A 13,048-nucleotide genomic window follows, 5' to 3' on the forward strand; every position below is an offset into this window, starting at 1 on the left:
GGAGAGCACGGTGGGCGAGTTGTGGCTTCTCTCTCTTTCACTTTTAGGACAGGGTCTCACTAGATTGGCCAGGCTGCCCTTATCAAATAGCCCAAGCAAGCTTTGAATTTCCAATCCTCCTACCTCAACCTCCTGAGTAGCTGTAATTATCGGCCAGTTATTGAGTATAGTACTGAGAGGTTCAGCTCACTCCAGTATCCTTGCCTGAAATATGGGGAAAAAACATTGTCTCTTCTCCAGGAGGAAAAACCCCGAGGAAAAAACAGATCTGTAATGCAAAGCCAACAAAAGAAGCAAAAACAAACCACTCATGCCTTGACCTTAGGTCTAGCTGACATCAGCTTGCTTGGGAATTCTTCAAGTTCAAAGCCAATACTCCACAATCACCATCATTATCATGCTCATCTTAGTCATTTTTCTATTGCCTTGAAGAGACACCATCCTGGCTGGTTTTATGTCAATTTGACACAACCTAGAGTCATCCCAGAGGAAGGAACCTCAGTTGAGATGATGACTCTATAAGATCCGGCTGTAAGCAAGCCTGGGGGAGCATTTTCTTAATCAGTGGTTGATGTGATTGGGCTCAGCCCATGGGCAGGGTTGGGCCACTCCTGGGATGGTTGTTCTGGGTTCCTTGGAGAACTAGGCAGTAAGCAGCACCCTCAGTGGCCTCTGCATCTGCTTCTTCTTCCTTCACTTGAATTCCTGTCCTTACTTCTTTCAATGATCAATAGAGATATGGAAATATAAGCCAAGTAAAAAAAAAACCCTTATCTCTCCAACTTGCTTTGGTCGTGATGTTTGGGCACAGAAATAGTAACCCCAATGGCCTAGGCAACTTTTATAAAAGAAATGATTTAATCGAGGGCTTGCAGTTTTAGAGGTGTAGTCTATCATCATCATCATCATCATGGTGGGAGCATGGTGGCACATGGGCAGTCACTGGAGCAGTAGCAGAGAGCTACATCCTGATCCACAGGAAGAGGGAAGGAGATATAAGGAGATATAAGGCTTGGACTTGAAAAACCTCAAAGCCACCCCTAATCACACGCTTCTTCCAATAAAGTCACACTTCTCATCCTTCTTATCCTATTACTTGAGAATTTGCCTCTATCAGATTGACCTATAGCAAGTCTGTGGGGCAATGTTTCCTTTGATGCTTGATGTGGGAGGACCCAGCCCACTGCGTGCAGCACCATCCCTGGCAGCTCATCCTGAGCTGTATTAGCAAGCAAACTGAGCAAGCCACGAAAGCAAACCCGTAAACATCGTCCCTTCATGGCCTCTACTTCAGTTCCCGCCTCTAGGTCTGTGTCCTGATTTGAGTCCTTCCTTCAGTGACTGGACTTTAAGCAGTAAGATGGAATAAACCCTTTCTTCTCCAAGTCACTTTTTGCTCCTGGTGTTTATCACCAACAGCAAACTAGGACACCGAGTATCAATGAAGAGTTGAATGTTTGTATTCTCCTCGCTCGGTTTAAGGCTGAAATCCATTATCAAAGGCAGTCCTCCTGATGGGATGTTTGGGCTAAGCTTTTTCCAGTGGACATTTGGAAAACAACACAACACAAAATAACCACCATCACCACCACCACCACCACCACCACCACTACAAGAAAACCAACCCAACACTAATCAAAAGGGCTGACCCCAGTTCTATGGCTGGCAGTACACTGAAACCTTCCTATGACTGATCTTGTTTCTTTCACAACTCCAGGAGGTAGACACACCATTTTACAGGTGGGAAAACTTAGGCTTAGAAGAAAGAGATTGTTGAAATATTCCCAGCTGCTATGCTGTGGAGGCAGTGTTATAACCCAGGCTGTGTGGGTTCAGAGCTCCTCCTCCAAACTCTTTTTTGTTGTTGTTGTCGTTTTGTTTTTTCGAGACAGGGTTTCTCTGTATAGCCCTGGCTGTCCTGGAACTCACTTTGTAGACTAGGCTGGCCTCGAACTCAAAATCTACCTGCCTCTGCCTCCCAAGTGCTAGGATTCCTTCAAACTCTTATGCAGACTGCGCGCTCACGGCACCCGCCCCCCCGCCTGTGCACATCCAGTCTAGCAGGATTTGCCTCTGGTCTCCAGGACCTGTGTGTTCTACACCAGGTCTCAGCTCAACAGGAGACTTAGATTCCAGGACTCAGGATGCCCTGGGTCATCCACAAGGCTCACCATGGGATTTTCCAGTGGCAATTATGGACAATGGGGACAGAACTGAATCATGTTGAGGAAGTAGGTTGTCTTTCCTGAGAAGAATTGTTATATTCTGTCTGCCTGTTCCTTTATACATTGAAGATGTCTTGTTGTGGGAGAACAATCATCCTTTCTTAATGAATCACATGCACTTCTACTCATTGCACATAGTTTTACTGCAGTGAACTGGATGGTAATGAAAGGTAAAAACTTGTATCATTTTATTTTATTGATAATGTTCTAATGGGAGGTAGAGATGACTTTTGATATTAATTCTATGTGAATTTCTTATCAACAACACAGTTTGGCTTCACAATGAATTAAAAACAGAACAGGTTCTACCGTGTTATAGGATCTTCACACTGCCCATGCCACACCGATGATTACAATATGCATTCTGTGATGTTTGTCACCTCTTATCATCGGCTTGGCTCGGCCTCCGGGAGATTGTGTGTGTCTGTAGGTGTGACTTGGCGACAACAACGGACGGAGATCAGTGAAAGACTCGGGCAGAGACTGAAGCAGCACCGAGCAATTGGATAGGAGTGATTCTCATGATTGCAATTCTTACCCTATGGTTGCTGAGAGAGTCAAGGCTGCCGCACTGTACAAAGGATTTGTTTGCATTGTATTTAAAATTCTAGATAGGCTCCACTGGGTGGCTTCTATGGTTTGGATGAGTGTTTTTCACAAAGTTCCTTATGTTCAAGATTTATTTTCCAGCGTGGCAGCATGGGGGTGCTGTGGATCCGCAGGAGGTACGACTTAGAATGTTCTTAGAGTCTGGAAACATGCCCAGGATTACTGTGGATGACAGCCCTACCCCTCCCTGCTTCCTTTCTAGCTTGAGATGGGAACACTTGGGCTTGTCCGGCTGTGTATATCCACCGTGAAATGGGACCCTCATCGAAGGCTTAAACCAATTGGCCTATCTAATCTTGGACTTTAACTTTCAGCCAAAGTAAGCCTCGGCGTTACAAGTAGCTTATGAAGTTCTTCATTATAGTTAGTTATGTGAGGTTCACTGATACAGAGGACGGCCTGGAAAGAGATGGAGGGCACTTGCTTCCATTCTTTCCTGCTCAGCATTCACTTACTTTATTTGTGCAGCCCCAGACATTCCAGACCATCTGTTCTTGAAGAGATCATTCCAGTGAAGCTGGTCTCTAGTCTTGATGCAGCTTAAGAACAAAGTCGGACCAATTCCCCACACATCTGGCTTGATTCAGAGGTGGGAAATGACAAGGAATTGGGACTCTACCCCTCTTTGCTGAAGCTTCTAAAATAGATCTCAACTTAGAACCTTCTTAGCTCAAGTACAAGGCTCACCTGTGTGTCTCTCCCAAGCTTTGGAGCCCCCTCGTAAGCAGCGGTGGCTCTAGCACGTCTGGAGCTAGGAAACAGAACTGATAAAATGTCAGGGATCTAAGCTCATGGTGAACTGGAGACATGTGTTGCTCCATGAGGGAGGGTTGTGAAAGAGAGGCAGCATTAGCAGCAAAAGGTCCAAGGACGAGGAGTTCCTGACGTTGCACCATGTGACTTTCCAAATCGGAATCTTCTGGAGGAGCCGGAGATTTTGGGTGTGGCTGGTGTGGGAGCAGTAAGCTTCCAGATAAGGCAGTACAGGGCCGCAGTACTGCCTTCTTCAGCCCTCTCTATAATCTTCCCTCCCTCCCTCCCTCCCTCCCTCCCTCCCTCCCCCCTCCATCCCTCCCTCCCTCCTCCCTTCCTCCCTCCCTCTTTCCCTCCCTCTCTCCGTTTCTTTATTTTCTTTCTTAAGATTTATTTATTTTATGTATGTGAATTGTCACTGTCTTCAGACACACCAAAAGAGGGTATCAGATCCTATTATAGATGGTTGTGAGCCACTGTGTGGTTGCTGGGAATTGAACTCAGGGCCTTTGGAAGGGCAGTCAGTGCTCTCAACCAGGGAGCCACCTCTCCAGCCCCCTCTGGGTGATTTCATGCCAAAAAGATTGAGTTTTCCTCTTTCTGGCGTCCTCCTCCCTCTAAGACCTCTTGACTTCAGTCTGCTTCTGCTCCTGCCCTCCTCTGTTAGGCCCAGCTGACTTTTTTTTTTTTTTTTTTTTTTTTTGCCTCTAGCAGTGTTCAAATGAAATTCACATTTCCGTTCAGCAAATGTGCTTGAAGATATGTTCTAGGTGAAATCTAGTTGGGGGGTGGTGTGGGGGCTGGGGAGAAGTGAGCTTAGTGACAGGCCTTTAATTCCAAGCATTTAGGATGCTAAGGCAGGAGGATAGTGTATGTGAAGCCTGCCAGGTAAGAACACTGTCTCACAAAACAAAGCAAAAACAGAAAATGAAGTCCCAGGCGTTTGATATTTGTGTTAGACCGTGTCAGCCAGGACCTAAAGAATCACAGTGGTCAAAGGGTCACAGGCACTGTTAGTGTACCAGTGTGTTACTCTTTATCTCTTGACTACCATTTCTAATTCTGCAGAGGAGAATCATCCTACTTGACTCTATTAACCATTCCTTTACCAGGCTGCACTGTAATGAAAACACAAATCCCCAAGCCCCTGTGTGGTGCTAGGGTGGGGGGAGGCAATGGTTTACCATTTATTGTTTCTGTTTTTAGGACATCCCGTGGAGCAAGCTACAGAGCACTTGGACTTCCTTAAACTCTTCAAGAAACGGTTCCCCGAGTTCTAAACCTGACCATTCTCTGCCTACGGCTGGCTGTTGGCCTTTGAAGGTTACTGCTGATCTTTAATGTTGTCATCTAATTGCTTGACGGCAAACTCAAAAGGCAATTGAACTGTTAAACCAGTGATCTGGGGCAGAGACCAGAGACCAACCCTGAAGGGTGCCTTAGGCCTGGAGACAGGAACCGCCTGCTGTGGAAATTATAATCAGCTGCATTCCTTTGCAGAGCCGGTCTGGGAACAGCGTCACAGAAGTCTCTCTCGGCTCTCCTTACCTCTTCTTTGCAGCAGGATATGGAGGTGTCGCCCTACCTTGTGTCAGCTTCTGGATTATTAGGAGAAAGAGGCTAGAGGAGCTGGAACAGAAGTTGTCAGTACTCTCCCGCATGGGTGAGCCTAGCTTGAGCATCACTTACTGAACTGATGTGGTGGCTCCGCGCCTGGAATCCCAGTACTGAGAAAGGACGAATGTCATGAGTTCAAAGCCACCTTGAGCTACAGAGTGAGATCCTTTTCAAACAAGTAAGTAGAATATGCAGATGAGTAAATAAAACAACGCCCACAAATCAATCAATCCACACACAGAACGAGCCGTTACTGTGGCTCCTTACGCCCTCTGGTGGTGGTGTGTTACCACTGTCCTCTACAACATAAACTTGCAGATTTGGCTAAATCGCCTCAGTTCTTCAATAGCAGAATGTAATTGGCGTGACTATAACAATCCAATGGGGCAAAAAGAGGAAAGTCTATGTTAAATGTGGATACGCTTTTCAGACAGCTCAGGAAGTCAGCTGTGAGAAGTTGAATGGAAGCATGTAGTTTAACTATGCCCTTTAATAGATCCTTTTACAAACTTCTTCTTCGGGTGAGGATGTGGCTCGATGGTAGAACACTTGACTAGTACCTACAAGGCCCTGGGTTCTATCCTCAGAACTGCAAAAAAAAAAAAAAAAAAAAGAAAAGAAAAAACCCAAAACAAACCAACACAAACATTTTCTCTACCAAATGCTTGATCAACACGAGGGGTTTAGGAATTCAGTGAAAACAAAAAAATGCCAAACTTCTCCAATTCTGTTCCAGCAGAGGGAAACAACATAAGAAAATTGAAATGTGATGTCTAAATTCATATGCATATTCTAGTGTTGCACACAGGGAGGAACAGAAATAATGACACAACTTGAGATGTCCCTCTTTTGAATCCTGAATGGGATTAACATAGCTCAATTAAACGTATCAGAAATGGACTCTGTTTGCAAAGGAAGACGAACTGGCAGCATGGTTTAAATGTTCTTTGTTTCTTTAGGGACCTTCTCAATGGGTAGCATCAAGAACATTTGTTAAGATGAGACTACTTTAGGTCCAGGGTTTTGAATGACCCCTGTATTGGCTAGTTTTGTGTCAACTTGACACAAGCTGGAATTATCACAGAGAAAGGAGCTTCAGTTGAGGAAATGCCTCCATGAGATGCAGCTATAAGGATCTATGTTTTGGGGCTACCTATTTTAGATCTTGTCCTAAAGAATTAGATCTTGACACCAAATAAGCTTACCGGGAACCCGTACAACAGTCATTATTTTCTAGTAAAATAATGATCAGAAAAAAATTGCCAGATTTTTGAAATCTTGCTAAGCTTCTCATGGCTTTCAGGATGGCTTTCGGGCATCTTCTAAGTCCTTACCGTCTATAGACTAGAGAATTAGAGGAGGGCTGTATGAGGGAAAACAATATATAAAATAAAACTGGAAAGAGCAGGATATTTAGAAGTACTTGAACAGGGGGACATTTTCGGTTTCTCAAAAACTAGAGGACAAGTAGGAAAGCTATCAGAGGGAATTTAGACGGAGGGAATAATGTGATCTAATGGCCATATGTAGAGTCCAAGCCCAAGCAGCAAAGCACACATTCTTGTCAAATACATGTGGAAACCTTATTAATACAGGCACAATGATGAGTCAGAGGGCCAACCTGATATATCTCAAAAGACTGAAACCAATATATGAATGCATTAAGTTCCAAATCATCAGTAAGATTATTAGAAAATCCTCCTGTTTGATATTTAAAAAGTCTGTAAGTGACTATCATGGGTGTGGTGGTGAGGGACTACAATCTCAGTGCTTGGGAGGCTCAGGTAGATGGTCTTTCGTTAAAAGCTTAACTTTTATCCATCATCAGTATCGCGTGCCATCACTCCATCTTGTGCTTTGAAACAAGAATTGATGCGATCTCCTCAAACTTCTAAACAAGATTCACTCAGCTGCAATTCTCTCATGAATCATATTTTTGACAAAGGTACCTAACTCACACAACAGTGCAGCAACAGCTGCCTGCTGGCAATATTTAGAAAACACCAGCAGAAGTTATTGAAAGTACAAATGACATCGCCAGATTGTAGTACAATCCAGGCCTCTGTAGCGGTTTCCAGCAAAGTGATTTAGGACTATCTAGGGATACAGAAGAGAGAAAAGCTTCCTGTTTGGTTTTGTTGGATTTCCAGTCTACTGTTGCTAGATGACCAGAGTTGGTGAACCTAAACTCCATTGGGAAATATTTTTTTTATAAGCATATTAGTTATGCTTCTGTGTGCTCCTTCTGATACCCTGTAGGAATCCAAAGCTTTATTCCAGCTGCATTGCAGCAACTATTACCACTGGGACTGGGTTTCAAGGCCCAGTAAGGGCATAGGCCATAAACTTTGTTACTCCAAAGGATGCATAAGTTTCTTTCCTACAAATAACTTCCTTTCTCCTCCTGCTCCTCCTCTTACTCACCTACACAATGCCATTACATAGCTCAGCTGCTCTACAAACTCCTATGTAGTTGAAACTTATAATCTTCCTGCCTCAGCATCTACTATATTGGGGTAATAGGCTTGTGCTACCACACATAACTTTCTGGAAAACTTTTCTTCCTGTAGCAGAGTAAGTGCATATTACCTATTTACGAATATGAAATAAGATAAAGGAGAAAAAGATTTAATCTCAGCACTTGGGAGGTAGAAACAGGAGGATCTGGAAGGAGTTCCAGGTCATCCTCAGCTACATAGAAAATTTGAAACCAGCCTGGGCTACCCAGGGCTACAGGAGACCCTATCTCAAAACAAACAAACAAGTAAACAAATAGACAAACTAAAACACAAAATAACACCAAACCAAAACCGCAATGTTGGCTGGGTATAGTGACTCGCACCTTTTATCCCAGCATCCAAGAGCAGGGGCAGTGGATCTCTAAGAGTTTGAAGTCAGCCTGGTCTACATAGCAAGTTCAATTAGTAAGGATTACATAGTGAGGCTCACCAACAAAACAAAACAAAGAACTCAACAAAACAACATCATTGTAAAAAAAACCAAACCAAGCCAAACCAACCAACAACGTATGTTATATTCATTTTACTGGCTGAGTTTGAGAAGAAAGCAGATCTCAATTTTGTCAAGATCGAGCTCTCTGTTGATTGCTGTGTTCCTTAGAGGATTTCTTGTGACCCTCTAAGAAAAACATTTCCATTTCTATCCATGACTGACCATGATTTATGCAGTGTAATTCTTGGACAGCTTGTATTATCCCCAACTGAATCTTTTTTTTTCTTACCTCTGCTACTGAGGTCTAAATGGGAGATGAACATGTAAAAGCTGTAGGCAAACCCAGCTACTACTCAGTGATAATGTTGCAACTAGCCGAAAAATGCAGTGTTCACCTTGGTTCTTCATATTTCTGTTCTAAGAAGGTAGTTCTCATGTGCTACATTTGACATCAATATTTTCAAGGTTTCAGCATGGGTCTCTACTTCATACAGCAAGTTCTTCAACTGAAGATGGAAATACAAAGACCACAGGAAACAGCCATATAGGTGGAAAAGAACAACTAAGCTCATCTTCTTGCCCAGTGCCAAGTCATCCAGGCTGCCCCTTATGACTTAAGTGATAATCCGGACCAAGTTGTTACACTAGAAAAAGGGAATGGCTGAGCCTCTGACCATCTGAGAAACAGTCTTGGCAGTCAATCAGTCTACACTGTTACCTGGAAGGAAGAAGCCTTCTGGAGAGATGTAGGAAGTGAAAGAAAAATGGCAGGCCCTTGTTACTGCATTCCCTTCATGGTGTTCTTACCCATTAGTAAATGTGGCTCAGTCAGTGAACATCTACGGCTCATAGATACACACCTTGCTGCTGTATCTTTCTCTCTTGAACCCGGACGAGCAGCCGCATGAAGAAAAACACAACACAAACTTAGTTCAGAAATGATGATGGTAACTCAATGGTTGGGCACAGCAATTAAAGTCCTAATCCTGGGGCTGGTGAGATGGCTCAGTGGGTAAGAGCACCCGGCTGCTCTTCCGAAGGTCCGGAGTTCAAATCCCAGCAACCAAATGGTGGCTCATAACCATCCGTAACAAGATCTGACGCCCTCTTCTGGAGTGTCTGAAGACAGCTACAGTGTACTTACATATAATAAATAAATAAATCTTTAAAAAAAAAATCCTAATCCTGTAAGCCTATTGAATCTAGATCAACTGGTGGCAAATCGTGGCAAATCCTGACAGATTTGCCATTGAAACTGGGAGGCACTCATAGTTACATCTTATCCTCACAATATCCCTGTCCAAAAGGGCCTAACTCTCTCCTGCTTCCTCTCTTCCTCCATCCAACCCGGAAGTCCCGCCTACTCACCCAGTGATTGGCTCCTTTATTCATTAGGGGATTGGTTCACAAGAAGCCACCTGAGTACATGACTCATTCCTCATTCCAGACAACCCCTCCTGGGAGAATGGAATTAACATAAAAATACAAGCAGAACAGAGACATCCTCAACAGAGAAATACAAAGTATGGTGGTCAATCAGAGGGTTGAGAAATGTCTTCTGTTTACTGTGACCAAGGATAGAACATGGCTTAAAGTTTAGAAAAGTTCTTCATTTCAACTAGTGGTTGACTCTGTCTAAGCTCGTGAAAGTGGTTCTCCTGTCTGTTGTTGCTGCTACCCTCCCGTGGTGGTTACCATGCCTGGAATGCAGGGAAGACTTGCTTCATTGCTCCAGCATTGTGAGTTCTAATGAGCAGAGACAGTCCATGGGTCCATGGTTTTAAGGCATTTATTATAGAAAGGCAGAGAGAGGGAGAGAGTACTGAAGCAGAGGGTGGCTGTAAAGGATAGATAGCATCAGGAGTAGGAGAATGACAAAAGTCATAATGGCCAAGAAGGACAAGAGTGGCTGAGGTGTGTGGGGTAAAATTGGGGTCCCACGTCTGCTTGGGGTAGGGCCTCTGGATAAGGCAGGTGGAGGAAGTTTGACTGCAAGGACCTCTGGCTGCCGCCGGGTGGGCCTTGGACTGTGAGAAGCTGTGGGATTCCACTCCAGGGATGAGGAAGGGTGAAGTCTGGGGTCCCCACAGAACTGCTGGAGTCGGGCTCCAACTCTCAGGCTGCTGGGCACTGTGGAGGAGTGGAAGAGCTGGTTCTGGGTCCCTGGACCACACAGAGGCCAGAGATGACAGGTTCTCACTCTCAAACATCCCAGATGCTGCTGTTTGTCCAGGAAGAGCTGAGAACTCTGGCCCGGGGGCCAAGGGAAAAGGGTAGGGGAGAGCTTTGGCAGGTTACCAAAGGGAGGAGAGTCTGGCTAACCCAGTGGTTGACTTGAGTTGGTGGTGGTCATGCCTGGAATGCAGGGAAGACTTGCTTCATTGCTCCAACATGGTGGGTTCCAGTAAGCAGAGACAGTCTATGGTTTTAAGGCGTTTATTATAGAAAGGCAGAGAGAGGGAGAGAGTACAGAAGCAGAGGGTGGCCATGGCCATGTGGAGAGAGGGGAGAAGGGAAGGCAGAGAGGGGGGGATCAAGGAAGCAAGAGTGAAAGCAATAGAATAAGAGTTAAGAGAGCAAGAGAGTGAGGAGGGGGCAAGCAGCTCCTTTTATAGTTGGGTGGGCTACCTGGCTATTGCCAGGTAACTGTGAGGGTGGAGTCCAGACAGAATACCAGGAGCTTGGGGCATTGAGGTATGGCCAAACAGGAGATGAGAGCTTGTGAAGTTCTGTCACAGAACACAGGAAAGAGAGAGATGGAGTGGTGATGACTCATTAGGGTTCAGAGATGTTTGAGGGTGGGTTTCACCTGTGTGTTGCCAGATGAATGAAAGACCCCAAAAGGCTCACAGGAGTATGTGGGACTTTTATATTTTGAGCGGATAAACCAAGCAGCAGACTGGGCCAAGGTGTTCCACTTGGGAGAGGTTTATTATGCGGGAATGGGGGGACGGTGAAGTGGGTAGAAGGGTAGAGAAGAGGAGAGAAAGAGAAAGAGGGGGGAGAGAAGAAAGAGGAGAAAGAGAAGAGGAGCGAGGAGGGGGTGATCCCTTAATTTATACGGAAAACGACATCACACCAGTGAGGGTGGGAACTGAGCCAAGAGGATTGTGGGATTGAAGGTCGTTGTCCTGGCAACGCAGGTCAAGGGTCACATGGTTAGNCCGGGGCTTGGAGTATCCTGGTGCTAACATTCCTCCCTACTTGTTATTATAAAAGGGGAGAAAAAGAGAGGGGAAACCAATGGTGAAGAGGGAATAGGGGCGTCGTGTCTCTTAAGCTACTTCCTGCTGTTTAGGGGCATAGTCACTTTTCAGGGTATATCTGGTCTTCACCATCGGAGTATGTTTGGTAATCATCTATGGGCAGTGGCTGGTAATCCTGTAACAGGAGCTGGTTGACAGTTTGGTTAGAAATTTTTGTGCTTGTCACTGAAGGAATGTAGAGACAAGATTAATAAGAGGGGCATTGAGACGTATTGTCTCTGGATGTGGATGGTACTTACTGGGAGCTGGGCTGAGTTTTGTGGTAAAGCTTNCCAGCAACTCCTATTCCCACCTGGGATCCCATGGGTCTCGAATGCAGAGGAAGAGTGTCTTGTGGAATCAATAGAAGAAGTGATTAATCAGTGTTCCTAGCATGTGTATCTCACAAGACCAGTATGGGCAGCCCCCACATCTGGCCATTTTCTGCAATAATATTTTGTCTGGTCAAAGAGAAAACAGGTATAAAGGTTATAATACGCGGATGGAGCCACAGATATAGGGACGATTGCAATCTGGATCGGTTCCTGGCACCGGCTATGGAGCAGTTTCCTGATCCTATCTGGAAAGTCTGCTTGTTGTCAGCATGCATTTCTCAAACTTTGAATCTCCCAGACGTAGGGACTACCCTTGATGGAAATGAACAGCAGAGAAAAGATGAAAAAGCCACAACTAATTCGGTGTCTCATCCAGCGAGGTCAGGTTTGGCTGTCGGAGTGAAGCCTCATTCTCTAGGATGGGGGACAAGACGGGTGGTCTTGATGTCTTCTGGAGCTTAACAGAGCACGGTCCAGTTAGGGTTGATGTGTATGAAGAGGAATCATCTTTAGGTGGGGGAATGAAGGGTTTTAGTGGGACAGGTGGACCCAATGAGAGAGTCCCTCAAGTCCCTCAGCTGTAGGAGTTACAAGGATTACCTTAAAAGGACCCTGTCACTTTGGANAGAGAGGTGAAGGTTGATGACCTGGAGGAGATAAAGGACTTGGTCTCCAATATTAAGATGTAATGGGCAGGAAACAGAGTGTGGTCGAGGCAGGTGACGGTCAGAAAAGTTCCATAGGAGAGAGCAAAGATGAGAGAGTAATGGGGTAAGCAAATGATCTGGAAGGGGAGAGCGCTCGGGTGAGAAGCCAGGATTTAGGACTGGACGTCTGTAAATGAGTTCAAAAGGTGAGATACGGAGAGGTCGCTTGGGGAGAGCTCGCAGTCTGAAAAGAGCCAGGGGCAGGAGCTTTACCCAGTTGAGATGAAGTTCCTGTGACAGTTTAACGAGAGTAGCTTTTAAGGAGCAGTTAGTCCTTTCTGGGAAACTTGGGAGGTAAATTCAGGTCCGTTGTCTGATTGGAGAGAGACCGGAACACCGAATCGAGGGATGATCTCTCGGAGAAGATTGGAGACTGTCTGAGCCCTTTTATTAGTCGTGGGAAATGCTTCCACCCACCCTGAGAAGGTGTCAACCAAGACCAGGAGGTATTTGACACGTCTGACAGTGGGCATATGGGTGAAATCAAGTTGCCAGTCAGTTCTAGGGAGGGAAACTCTAGCTTGATGAATGGGGAAAGGAAGGCCGGGATACCTTGAGTTGGGGTTAGAGGTCTGACAGATTTTACAAGAAGCAGTGAAAGATTT

Source organism: Mus pahari, chromosome 15 (genome assembly GCF_900095145.1).
Source record: "Mus pahari chromosome 15, PAHARI_EIJ_v1.1, whole genome shotgun sequence".
Classification (NCBI taxonomy): Eukaryota; Metazoa; Chordata; class Mammalia; order Rodentia; family Muridae; genus Mus; species Mus pahari.